Source organism: Pteropus medius, unplaced genomic scaffold (assembly GCF_902729225.1).
Source record: "Pteropus medius unplaced genomic scaffold, Ma_sr-lr_union100, whole genome shotgun sequence".
In the NCBI taxonomy this organism is placed as follows: domain Eukaryota; kingdom Metazoa; phylum Chordata; class Mammalia; order Chiroptera; family Pteropodidae; genus Pteropus; species Pteropus medius.
In genome coordinates, this window is record NW_024350319.1 from 6,930,909 (window position 1) to 6,944,656 (window position 13,748).

The 13,748-nt window shown below is 31.6% G+C and overlaps 1 pseudogene; it reads left to right on the forward strand.

Moving 5' to 3' along the window:
- Nucleotides 1-13,409, forward strand: part of LOC120583225 (60S ribosomal protein L9-like) — a 52,518-nt pseudogene extending 39,109 nt beyond the window's left edge.
- The last annotated feature ends 339 nt before the right edge of the window (nucleotides 13,410-13,748 follow it).

A 13,748-nucleotide genomic window follows, 5' to 3' on the forward strand; every position in this document is an offset into this window, starting at 1 on the left:
CCCCCTAGGGACCATCATCAGTAGGTTAAAGGGAAATACTGTGTTGGTAGGGCTCCCCTCTGCTCCTTTCACACAACAGACTTACTCAACTTTAATCTATTTTATATATTTAATAATCTTTATAAGATTTCATTTTCATTTTTGATAAAGGTTCCCAGTCGAAAGAAAAAAAAAAAGAAAGGAAAAAAAAAGAAGAAAAGCCACAGAACTCCTTTAATTTGCCACTAAAAGTGATGTAATGAATCTTAGTTATGCAGAAAATTGACACCTTGTACTCAGAGTGCTTTTTTCTATTTCACCTGCAAGTTGCACTTGAATTCCAGTACTTGGAATCCTGCTTTATCTTCTCTGTATTACTGAAATATCTGTCAGTCTCCTACTCCCAGAACATATACATTTTATCATTTATTCATTCAACAAAAGCTGTTTATTTCTACTCTGTGTCAGGTACAGATAACATACGCATGGGGGGAGGAAAGATTCTCCCTGTCTTTTAACTTTCTCCCTGGTTTCAAACATTTGTTTTCACACTGAAACTTTGATCTTTGCCTCTAGCCATACCTGGTTATGGAGTTCATACCTCATTTTTCTTGCCTTATTGTTTCTATTTTTGTTTTTGTTTTTTACCTCAATCCTCTCTCTAGCCTTTCTCACTGCCTGTCATTAGACTTTTTCTGTGCTCTAAGCACCTAAAATTTTGTTGCTCTCTCCTTTCTTATAATGCTTTAACTAGTCCAAGCGTATGCTGTCCCTTTTATATTAATCTGTTTCTGCCCTACCTGCATTAAAATTATTTTTGAAAGACTTGGTAAGACTCTGTGGTTCATCTTTCTCATTTTTTTTTTTTTTAATTCTCTCAACCCACTTCAATTGAATGTCAGTCGGTCACTTTGGTCAAATTTGCTAATCCCATCTTGACAAACCCAGCAGTTAATAATTCCTATTATTTAACCTCTCTGCAGCATTGTCTCTGTTTGTCACACTTTTTACCTGAGAAACTTTCAAGTGTAGAAAGTTTTTAATATCATCTCTACACTGATTACTCACAAATTTACATCCCTTACTGGGACATTTCCACTGTGAAACAGACTAATACATGGAGCTATTTGCTGGATACTCTTAAACTGACATCTACAACTTGACATGTTTAATACAAAACCTTCCATTCTCTCATCCATACCATACACATAAATAAAAAATGTGTGCACGCACACACACACACACACATACACACATTCATTTTAATAAAAGCATTCTGTACCAGAGTAAGTGATACCATGTTCATACATTCTCAAGCTAAGACCAAGTGGTCTTCCTTAATTTCTCTTTTCTCATTGAAGTGCCTTCAGAGTTGCCTTTAAAAAGCTTCTCTATCTTTTGCCTCACTCTACTCACTTATTTTGATTCATCGCTATAACACTTATTACCTAAGATATTACACATTTAACAGTTTACTTATTTATTTTCTGTCTTTACTACTAGATTAAAACATCATGAGAGCAATAACATTGTCTTTACTTTCTAAATGTGTTCTCAGAAGTTTTGGCATATTATAGGACTAAATATATATACATTGAATAAATAAATATGTGTACAGTGGAGTTATATATAAGCATATAACTTTGTTTGTACTATCCACTCTATTTGTAATGTTCTCCCCACCTGTCTCACTTTCTTCTAACATTTTCAGGGCAAAATATTGTTTCACTCTTTGTCTATACTAAATTTCCTCTTATGTTTTTCTTGATTTGCCCAGGACGTTTTAAGAGCTTACCTGGCTGGTTTCTCTTATTTCTGTTACAAATCTCTAGTCCAGCAGTGTCAGCATATGTTGCGATTTTGTGTTTTCACGCACATTTTTTTTACCTCTAACTTATATGTTCTTAAAGGGTAAAATAAGTTTTCTTTTTTTTTTCCATCACTGTAAGCATATAAAAGACACTGGGCATTAAAATTTATCAGAAGGGCGTATTGGAAACTTATTTGATACAGAGTTTATTTCTAAAAGAACTTAAATAATTTTCTAGCAATAGGCTATGATGAACATATATTATTTTGCTCCGAAACAAGGGTTCTAGGTTCCAATATAGGCTTGTTCTGTACTCTCTTGAGAAAGAGATGTCTTGAAGTTTCTAAATGCTAATTTCTGTCTAGAGACAATTTCTGAATAAGATAAAGTACTTTAGTGTACTCTGGGGCAAAGGAATATACTAAGAGCTCTACTGAAAATAAGAATAAAGCTGTCCAGAGGGTTGATCTACTCTCCTAACATGGAAAATTAAGCTACTTGTATAATGCTTATTGATAATTTACCCATAGCTTAACATGTATTTTGTAATACAATGGAAATAATAGTAACTATATGTGATTATGTAAAAATTTATATGAATGTATTTCCTAGCAATAAAGTGCAGAATGTAGTAGTCCATGTCAAGTGATGTGAAATTTTTAATTGTAGTGTAGCAGTAGGTAAATATCAAATAAGATTTAAGAAAGAGTGGCTATTATTACTTCATTCCCTGTATTTCCATTGAGAGATAGACATATTACTCTACTCAGTGAATCTTTTCACTCTTCTCTAATAATCTTTCCCTTAGAGAACAAAAAGTAAGTTATCAAATTGGTAACACACACACACACACACACACACACACACACACACAATTTGTCTCAAAGAATAGACTCAATCTTGTGTGGCTTGCATGCCACATTGGCCAGTAGATGGGCACTGAGCTCTTTATTCCCACATGGTAAACATTCTTGTAACTGAAACCAGGATCTGCCTCTGAAAGCAAACCTGAAAGATTATTTCCTTCTTGTAATCTTATCTTCAGAACTGATAATAAGGTTTGTATCTGGCAATGAGTACCCTCTCATTTTCCAAAAGATTCTGCAGACCCACTACCCTTACACATGGGAACCAAAATATATCTAGTATAAAAAATTAATGAGTAGCTAGGAAAGGAGTAGAAAGTTCAAGTTTTGTTTAAGGTCTATACTGATTTCTCTATTCTAACATTAATAATAATAAATCTGAAACAATATTTTAATCCTTACCTGGCAGCTAATGTCTCTTCTTGTCCAACATTGTTCAAGAAAAAAATCAGGATCATGATCTAAAGTCATGGTTAGGTAGTGGAATTCTAGATAAAAATATTCCAGTTACTCAACATTGATAGTAGTCAAAGCCACGAAGCAATTAGGATTTAAGATAAAAGATCAGGTCACAAAAGCCACAGATATGCCAATATATGTGAAGCAGTCTAACACTGGCATGCACAAACTGCATTTTCAAACAGGGAACAATACATGTGTTGAAAACACACCTAGAACTAAAAAAGAAACAAAACTGAAGACTAATCCCAGAAACTCTTCCAATTTTTCTCTCATCCCCAAGTATAAACATTTCTCTAACTTTTAACAGCATAGGTTAGTTTTTGCTTTTATTATTTTTGTTTTGTTTTATTTGGGCATGTACTTGCCTTTTTCTTTGGCATGGTAAAGGTGCTCTCTGGAAAATGACAATTATTTGAACAAATCTCCCATCCTTCCTTGGTTAAACTAACTGTTCAATGGATCCAAACTGATTGTCTTAACTGTTTTGGTTTGGAAAGCGTGCTCACTAGAAAAGCAAGGGAAAATATTTGAACAATATCAAAGTAATGTCTTCAAATACTAGAAAAACAGCTTGGAGCTATTTGCTTAAAACAGATAGCACGGAGTAATAGGAAAACCTTACTACCTATGAAGCTCACATAGAGACTATGAGATGTTGATCAGATTACTTCCTCTTTGAGCTTGTTTTCCATCTGTAAAACAGGTCTAATGATATCCAAAACACAGATTATTGTGAAAATTAAATTAAAAAAAAATAAAAACATACCAAATCTTTTTGATTACTTGATTTAATCAGGGAGATTTATTTGAACTTAAATGTTATTTGAATTATGTTGATGATTCCCATAATCTTTGTGATGCATATTGAGAGAATGGATGTAGAATAAGTTATGGCTTCAAGTACAAATTTGGTTGAATTTAATCATTTTCCTAAAATTTTAAATAGACTTCACTAGAGAAAAATTTTTGATGTTAAACTATATAGCAGGCATTTTAAATGTGTTTCTCTTGGTTTATACAGCATATAAATTTTAAAAGAATAAACAATTCTCTGGGTTTTTCATTTAAAGGTTTGTCCTCTACAGTCCTTTGATGAATATTGTATTTATAGCTTCTGATGCCAGCACCTTTAAAATACAAGGCTTTTCTAACTGCCTCTTTCATTTGTGGCATTAGAGGTGTTCAGAGGACAGGCGGCACAAAATAGCACGATTTGCATTCAATACAGAATCCGTACAGTTAAACTTTCAAGTCTTAATGAAAGATCATAAAATCTTACAGTACTGACCAAATAGATTTCCTAGAACATTAAATTCCCCTTGAAGCCTCCTGTACTACTTTAAACACAAGTTAAAATTGCAAATCATAAATACTGAATGCTTTCTTCTCTAATGTAAGTTCACTATTATAACCTTGTCTGGCAGAGATGCTCCACTTAAAGGTCTGTAACATTTTCATTATCAGTTCTATCTCTGAGGGTTTGACAATGCAGCTGTTTCTGTTTGTAATGGGCTGAAAATGCTTATACTGATTTTTTCTTTAAGTCAGCTGCTGGTGTAGCTTTTTTGGGTCTTGAGTTAAAACAAATGGCTTTTTTCTTTTTTTAATTTTCAATTGCCTTTTCCATTATTGTCCAATTAAAAATACAATTCTGTAATAGAGCATATATTTTTATGAATATATTATATCCAGAGCTTTAAGCTTTATATGAGTCACCTGATTGTGTCTATGTGTATATGCATATGTGTGTGTGTGTTGTGTGTATATATACACACACAAATAGTATTTTCTCAAAGCTTAATCTTATTTCTGGCAGAAGGAATATAAAAAACAAAAATCCCATTAAGATGCATGAGAATACCTCCACAAATTAAGTTCCCTACTTGAGTGAGAAGAGTAGACTCCTAGTAGTATAAAGTGTACTTGAAGCGTACAAAAGATTAAAATGTTCTGAATTATATTGCATTTCACAAAAGCAATAATTTCACTTGTTGATGAGAATATATGAAATACATTTTTGAATGAAATGAAATGTTAGTAAGAAATCAGTCTTACTTTTATTATTACTTTTATTATGGGGCCCACTGGATGAATGTGTAGTCCCTGATTTCATCTCTAAAATTGGGCATGTTTGTGTAAAGATATTTGTTATCAGCCACCAGTTCCATCATCCCATTTTTTTGAAGCCTTAAGTTCTTAGAATAATTTACTAGAAGACAGAGAATAATTTAACTCTCAGACACTTAGGTTTTATGGACCACTTGACATTCACCAAGTCAGGAATGACTTGACCTAACAAATACAGGGGAAAACTCATATTTCTATGGTATTGTAATATGTTTAATAATCTCTCAATTCCATTCCCTGCTATTGCCATATAACATACAGATTAGAAGATGTCATTTTTGGTAGTATCTTGTCAAAACACTATTTTACCCTTAGATACTCTACGATTTACAACTGCACAAAATAAGTCATAGCCAGAGACTTAGGGCATCACCCTGCATCCCAAACATTTCAAGTTATGTGGATTTTACACATTATATAAGAAGTCTATAAAATAGTGTGTCCTTGTTTAATTAACCCTAGGCAAATATTGTACCAGACTTAAAAGGACATATTTTAAGTGATTTGGGAATAGAAATATATCACCCCATATTGTATATAATAGAAAATAAATAGATGCTTATTTTAAACAGTTTCACTTTAAGGTATGTCAGGTTTCTATCAAGGTTGAGCTATGAGAGATTCAAAAGTTTTTGTCTAGATTAATTTACATCAATTACATTTGAATATCTGATGCGCTTATTATTGTTCTTAGGCATCTACTATAGCAGGTCTCCTTCCTATGTACACATATAATTGAATTAGCAACAAAAATAAACAGCTCCTGTTCTTCTCATGGAAGTCATTCTGCAAACTGATGCCACTTGATATTTTTCCCTTCATTTATCAAGTAACTACTTAATTATTTTATTTATTTATTTATTTATTTATTTATTTATTTATTTATTTATTTATTTTACTGTAATACTGTCTTACCAATTCAGAGGGAGTAAAACTGTGGAACTGAGTCAGAAAAGAAGCAAATGGACTTATCAGGTACTCTATTCAGACCTTTCTATACCCACTAGAAAAATGAGAGAAATCCTCACTATGTATCTTTTGTCCCATTTGCCTCCCCAACTTTGTCATTAGGATAGAAATTCTCTGGCCCTGCAGTCCACTTCAGCAGCTTGGGTAACTTATTTCATTCATTTTCTCCCTTGCCAGGTTGCCCTCTGACAGTACTTAATGCTCTGATCAAGGACATTACTAACTGTCCTTTTCTATTTGAACTAGAAGTACTAGAAACTTGTGATCATTTCTGTCTTTACATTTAGGATAGTGATTTGCATTTTGGCTGGCTGCTCTGGCAGTCTTGAGGGCCAGCTATGCTCAGCTATGTATAAACGTTAAAAATCTTGGAGCTATTTTAAAGAATTCAGCCTTCAAAAAAGAGACTTCATAAAACACCTTTTTATAGGATAAGTGTGAAATTGTTTGCCATTATAATTTGTATGTGTGTGTATGGGTATATATGTGGCACACCTTCTTTAATAAATTGTAAACTTATTATAGGTAGGATATATAGAAATAAGTCAAGTGATATCATTGACCATTCTCCCTCCTTCTACCATTTTTCTGTTCTATTACATTACCTCATTACAGAGATCTAGAAGCCTTCCACTTCCTTTTGAGTATTAAGAATGCCTTCTTATGTTAAGCCCTGTCTACTTTTGACCAGTAGACTTCTATTATAAACTTCTGTTTCCTGTTCACCCTGATGCTGTCAAACCTAGACAGAGTTAGGTAACCAGTGGAAAGAATTTAATGAATGATCAGATAAAGAATATGTAATACATGTATACAATGGAATACTATTCAGACATAAAAAAAAAAATGATAAACTATTGCCACTTGTGGCAAGGATGGATTTTGAGAGTATCATGCTAAGTGAAATAAGTCAGATGAAAAAGGACAAAAACCATATGATTTCACTCACATATAGGATATAAAACAGAAAATAACAAATGAAAAAACAAAACAAACTTATAAGGAACAGACAACGGAATAATGGTTATCAAAGGGAAAGGAGGGTTGAGGGAGGATGAAGAGTGTAAAGGAGGTCAAATATATGGTAACAAAGGAGACTAGACTTTGGACAGTGAGCACACAATGCAATGTACAGATACTGTATTGGAGAATTATACACTTGAAACTCGTATAATATTATTAACCAATGTTACCCCAGTAAATTTAATTTAAAAATTGGTAATTACTCATAATTGAATTAAATATCAAAATATGTTTGCTTATTACTTGATATATATTAGTAACCAAAGATAATGATAGAAATTATAATATACTCAGTGAGGAGAAAGACATGAATATTCAAAGAATTAAGTGGAGAAAAAAACTTAAACTATTAATTTTTTAAATTAATGAATTAAATTTAATGAACTAAAATTTAATGAATTAAAAAAATTTAAGTTAATAAATAAAATAATTTCATCTAATGACTTGAATAAGTCAACTATATGCAATTTGTTTACCTACATCTATCTAGTAGAATTTCTTTCTCCCTCTACTAGTTCTTTACTTCAAATCACAACTGACTATTATCTTTGTATTTATGGCAAACAAAATTTAGGAATTAATGACTTTGGACTTATTAATATACCATATAAAATCATATTAAATTTTGCCTAGGGCATGAATATGTATATCACAGTTTAAGAAACTTCCCTTTATTCTAACATGGCTGCTCACTCTTGCAGGAAAACCTAGAAACCCAGGAAATTGTCAAGAGAGCCTTAGATACAACCTTAAGACAGGTTTGATTAGGCAAACCTAAGAGAGATTGCATAGACAGGTAAAAGAAGTATAAGACTGAACTGAACTGCTGGATCTGGTGATTGATTGATTATCAATCATCTTCCAAAGTCTAGTATGAAGGGGAATAATGTACAAGTGAAATCTGAGTAAAAAATAGTTATACGTCCCTTGACTATTAAAAAAAAGTGGGGGTAGTGGCAGTTTAGACCATTATCACTTCCAAGCATATCTGAATTTTGAAGGTGCAGTTTCAAACATCTGCCAAAGGTATGTTAGATTAATGGACTTTGACAACTGTCAGTTTTCAAATCACATATCATAGGCAGCCTCTAAGTTTCTATGGTGTATGTTATTTTTAATCTCTATCCATGCAGTTCTGTGCAGCAGAACTTGTTAAAACACAGGCTTCTGGGACTCACCCATAGGTTTTATTATGCTGAAAGTCTGAGGTGTTGCCTGAGAATTTGCTTTTTTAACAAGTTCCCAAGTGATGCTGGATCACACTTTATATACATTGAAAAGATGCCGTTATAAAGGACACATTTTTATGTCTTTTTTTTTTCCATTGCAGATTAGCTTAGATTCAGTTCAACTGAATAAAAAATAAAAAGGGGAAAGGACCATTCAAGTTATTATGTGATGGAATGAACTGAAAATAAATACCATCTCACCTAATACTGAAATATTACCGACAATGCTGTGATACTTATTGTATAATCACTCATCTTTATGTGAAAAACTCTGCTGACCTGGACAATATTCTATAGCCAGATTCTTCTGCTGAGGTTTTCTTTTACAGATACATAGACTTTATGGATTATGATTGCTCATAATTTTCTCTTTTATGTTTACTTAGAGGATAACAACCTGACTTTCAATAAGTAGCAATTAAAACATATATTTAGTCACTTTCTGAAATATGCAAAAATAGTTCATACTTAAGTAAAATAAGAATTATTGTTTATGTATTACATTAGTGATTCACTACTTCTTTTATTTATACCAGAGTTCTTTGCTCTGTTTATCTTAATGCAAGACATGTAAATCTGTAGTTTTGTTTTTGCTTTTGTTTTTAATGACATTAAAAAAACCTTGTATTTTTCAGAACAAAATACAGATCAGATGTATTTTTGTCTTTGGATTAGTTAAAAGTGATTAGCAAAAAATTCAACAAAATAATAAATTTTTAATTATTCAGAAGTGAATTATACAGTTTCTGGGAAAAATACCTCTGGCATATTTATTCTGATTTATTTACAATTTGAGGGCCATTTTGTTAATTAATAATCCTTCAAAATAGGTGAAATAAGAGAAAAAATAACATGAAAAATGAACTTCAGGAAGTCTTCTGTGAACTTGGTGATATGTAAGCAAATTGTCATTTTATTAATCTTATCTGCACTTTCAATATAACAGAAATATTTTAGTGTGTTTAAAATATGACAAAAATTAGGAATAAAATTCATAAGGCCTTTCTCTACTTTTATGAGTGTTAAAGAATAAAACTAAGTAGCCATTATTTTCAAATATAAAAGATCTAAAGATTTGAATCCTATTTTAGCCCTTTTCTTGTCATGTATATTAAGTTCATTATATGCTTTCAACTCACTAAATGGTCTTGGATAAGTCTTTTGCTTGATTGATGATACCTCCTTTCCTTTGTCTGTAAAGTAGAGGTTGGATTTCCTTGCATCTGAGCTTGAGCAATTGTCATAAAGTGAAGCTGAAGAATTGGGCAACAGGATAAAAACTCCCTTTGTACATTTTTGACTGTTATCAACTCCTGAAATGTTTTCAGGCATCATATTTTTCCTATCACATTTCTATCTGTATGCCCATGTAGGAAGCTTTTCTAAAAAGTTACACATTTTTGAAAAGCAGATTGAAAAACTGACCTAATCAGGAAAGAGACCATTATGTCAAGTTGTTTGACTGTCTAGTCTTCAAATTTCCCTATAAACTAGAAAAATATTAACACTAAATTACATATTTGAAATAAGATAAATACTTTTTTTTTTTTATTTTCCGGTAACATGTTCATGGAAATGAGTGTAATAGAGGAAAAGGAAGAGAACTAACATTTATCATTTGTTTATTATACTCTGGGCACTCAGAGATATTAATTTTTTATAGAAATGATACTATGATGACAAAATATAAATAATTTTTTTGCCCTGAAGGCATTTATTTTATAATGGTACTTCAAATCCTTAAAAAATTTTAGAAAATTTACTTAATGGAGAAGTATGTCTGTTTGAATCTTCAGAGCAATATACATATAATAATTAATATGAGTAGTACTAATATAATATTGTCCATCTATCTGTCATAGATAGATGACAGATGATAGATAGATAGATAGATGATAGATAGATAGATAGATAGATAGATAGATAGATAGATAGATAGAGTGATAGAGTGATAGATAGATAGATAGATAGAGTGATAGAGATAGAGGATAGATAGATAAATTATAGATAGAAGTATCAACTAATCCATACAGAGAAGTCCTAGTGACATAGCCAGTTCTAGAAGTTAGAACAGTTTAAATTTTACTCTGTGCTCAGATAATTCCTTCCTCATTAGATTATATTGAAGCTTACATGAATGTGTTCAAGAATATTACCTTTTAATAAGACTGTAAGCTTCCTGGAGGCATATGTTATTAATTGTATTATTGTATTTTGTTTATGTATTTGATTTATTCCAGAAAAGTGACATAGATTTGAATAGAGGAGGTCTCAATAAGACTTAATAGGTATCTACTCCCCCTACCCTTGCTTGACATACGTCTTTATCCTAATTGTGTTGTCCTACCTTTACCAATGATACAAATAAATTAACAATGTTCAACATCTCAAACTTGATTTCACACTTCTTAGTGAGTTCTGTGAAATTTCCATGCTTCATCATTTACAGCTACTCACAAAAAGTATGTGTGAAATAACTGTGAAGGCAGAGAAGCAAAACATGAAGTTATAATAATTCATCTGTAAAAAAAAAATCTGTATGTGGTATTTGAGCACTGACAGGACTTTTTTTATTTGACACTCAATTCCAACACTATAGAATTCTGCATCTGTCTAAGAAACAGGAAAATGAATATTATAGGGCTGCCAAAATGAGGTGACACTGTAATTATCAGGCCTTTTTAAACTTCTCCATATTTTCCATATGCTGACAATGGCTTAAGCATAGTATAATCATGTCTTATCCGGTTGAATTATGTGTTTTTCCCCCTTTAACTAAGCTTTTTTAGCAACCCTTTGTTAAGCTTCAGCTGCAAAATAATTTTAAAATCTTATAATTTATCACTTTCTACATCTTTACATTCAACTTAATGACAAATATTAGGTATGCAACTATAGATACAGTTTCAAAAAATATATAATTGGCATGGTTATTTATGACTTTTCTTTTTACATAATTTGTGTTCCCCTTAATGGAACAAACAACACAGAGGCAATAATTCCATTTTTCCATATTCTGCTATTCATATAAGAACGTAATAAGTGCATTTATTGAATACTACCCTCGACAAGAAAAAAAACTAAAAGCTTGATTGTAACTATTAATATATAAATTTTCTCTATTCAATGTCTATTAAAGGAATTTCAATGCCTATTAAAGGAATTTCAATTCATCAGGAAGTAATCACATTTCATTTTCTATTTTTTATTCTTGTGGTCAACACATAACAGAAGAGTTGAGGTGTATGATAATCAAAGAATTGTTCATGGTTGAATAAATTTAATACTCTTGCTTCATCAGTGCAGCATATTAAAAAAATCCCCTGGAATATTAAGCTTAACTGGTTAAGGCATTCCACTGGATTTCTGATATTACAGATTTCAAATGCAATATGAGTGGGATGAGAAATTGCTTTTATCCATTCTTTATATGACATGAGAATTGGATCAAAATAAGTTTCTTTTTAAAAACAAATACAAATAAATTAATAAAACCATAATCCAATGTCATGCTAGTGGATAAATAAACAAATTTTCTTTTTATAAAGGGAGAATACCACAAATATCTCAAGATATTTGATACTGTAAAATCAATCCTGTAGTGTAATAAAAGAGAACGTAGATATTTGCTTTTGCAGAAATCTCATTTAAAAAATACTTTCCAGCTCTTTGCTGCATCTACTGCGAGGATGACGACCATTCTCAGCTATCAAACTGTCGACATTCCAGAAAATATGGATATTGCTCTGAAGGGAAGCTCAGTTATTGTGAAGGGCCCAGAGGCACCCTGAGGAGGGACTTAAATCACATCGATGCAGAACTCAGTCTCCTTGGAAAGAAAAAGAAAAGGCTCTGGGTTGATAAATGGTGGAGACGTAGAAAGGAACTGGCTACTGTTTGCACTGTCTGTAGCATGTACAGGACATGATCAAGGGTGTTGTTACACTGGGCTTTGGTTACAAGATAAGGTCTGTGTATGCTCACTTCCCCATCAACATTGTTATTCAGGAGAATGGTTGTCCTATTGAAATTTGAAATTTCTTGGGTGAAAAATACATCCACAGGGTTCAGATGAGGTCAGGTGTTGCTTGTTTAGTATATCAAGCCCAGAATGATGAGCTAATTCTTGAAAGAAATGACACTGAACTTGTATCAAATTCAGCTGCTTTGATTCAACAAGCCACCACAGTTAAAAACAAGGATATCAGAAAATTTTTGGATAGTATCTATGTTCTGAAAAAGGCACAGTTCATCAGGCTGATGAATAAGGTCAAAGTTGTCCAGCTACAGAATTGCCAAAATTTCGGATGATTCCACAGACTTATGTGCGTTATTTTAAGGATGCAAAATTTCGGATGATTCCACAGACTTATATGTGTTATTTTAAGGATGCAATAAAAGTTGTGTATTTAAAACAAACAAACAAACAAACAAAAAACACTTTTCAGCAAATTCTAAATAGATTGGCTATGGAAGTCTGTTTTAAAATGCATGTTAGCAGCATATTATCTGCCACTATACCTTTTTGTAGAGTTATATAAATGTATATACTATATTCATGTTTATTTCCTAATCCGTTCCCCCCAAATATTCATGTTCTCCCATCTTCCATTAGTAATACACACACTGCTACATTTTAAAATTACTTTTATTGTCTTGTTAAAATTAAGAGAACTAAACATGAACAATCGCAACAATCCAGATAAGAAATACTTATTCTTCCTCATGTAAACTTCTTATAACTTTTATTCACACAGCTTATATTATCTTATTTTTCTTTCTGAATGAGAATTTCTTTGGAAAAAGGAATTATGTATTTTACTTCTTTGATTCACCAGTGTTTAATGTAATATGATATATGGTACATAGTAATATAAAAGAACAACTTGTTTTCTAGTAAATTATAGTCAGAAAAAAGTATTTTCTCTTTCTCTCAATCTCTCCCTCCCCCTCCCTTGTCCCTGCATGCCCTGTTTTTTTTCATTAAAGTAGAATGAAATATGGAGGGTAATTCATATAATTCTGTGATCAAATCAGAACCAAAGAGCTGACATTCTATGTCCCTTAAGAAAAAAAGACATGACAATCTAATAAATGTTACACATTATATAAATTATACACATACATACATATTAAGAGTAAAATATGACTTTCAATGAAAAATTCTAGGCATAATCTATAGTATAATGTAATTCTATAATGGGTAGTTGATAGTTATAATTAATTAGTAAAGTAAAGGAAAACAAGTCAAAAACATGTTTTTCAATTGCCTTAACTTGGTAA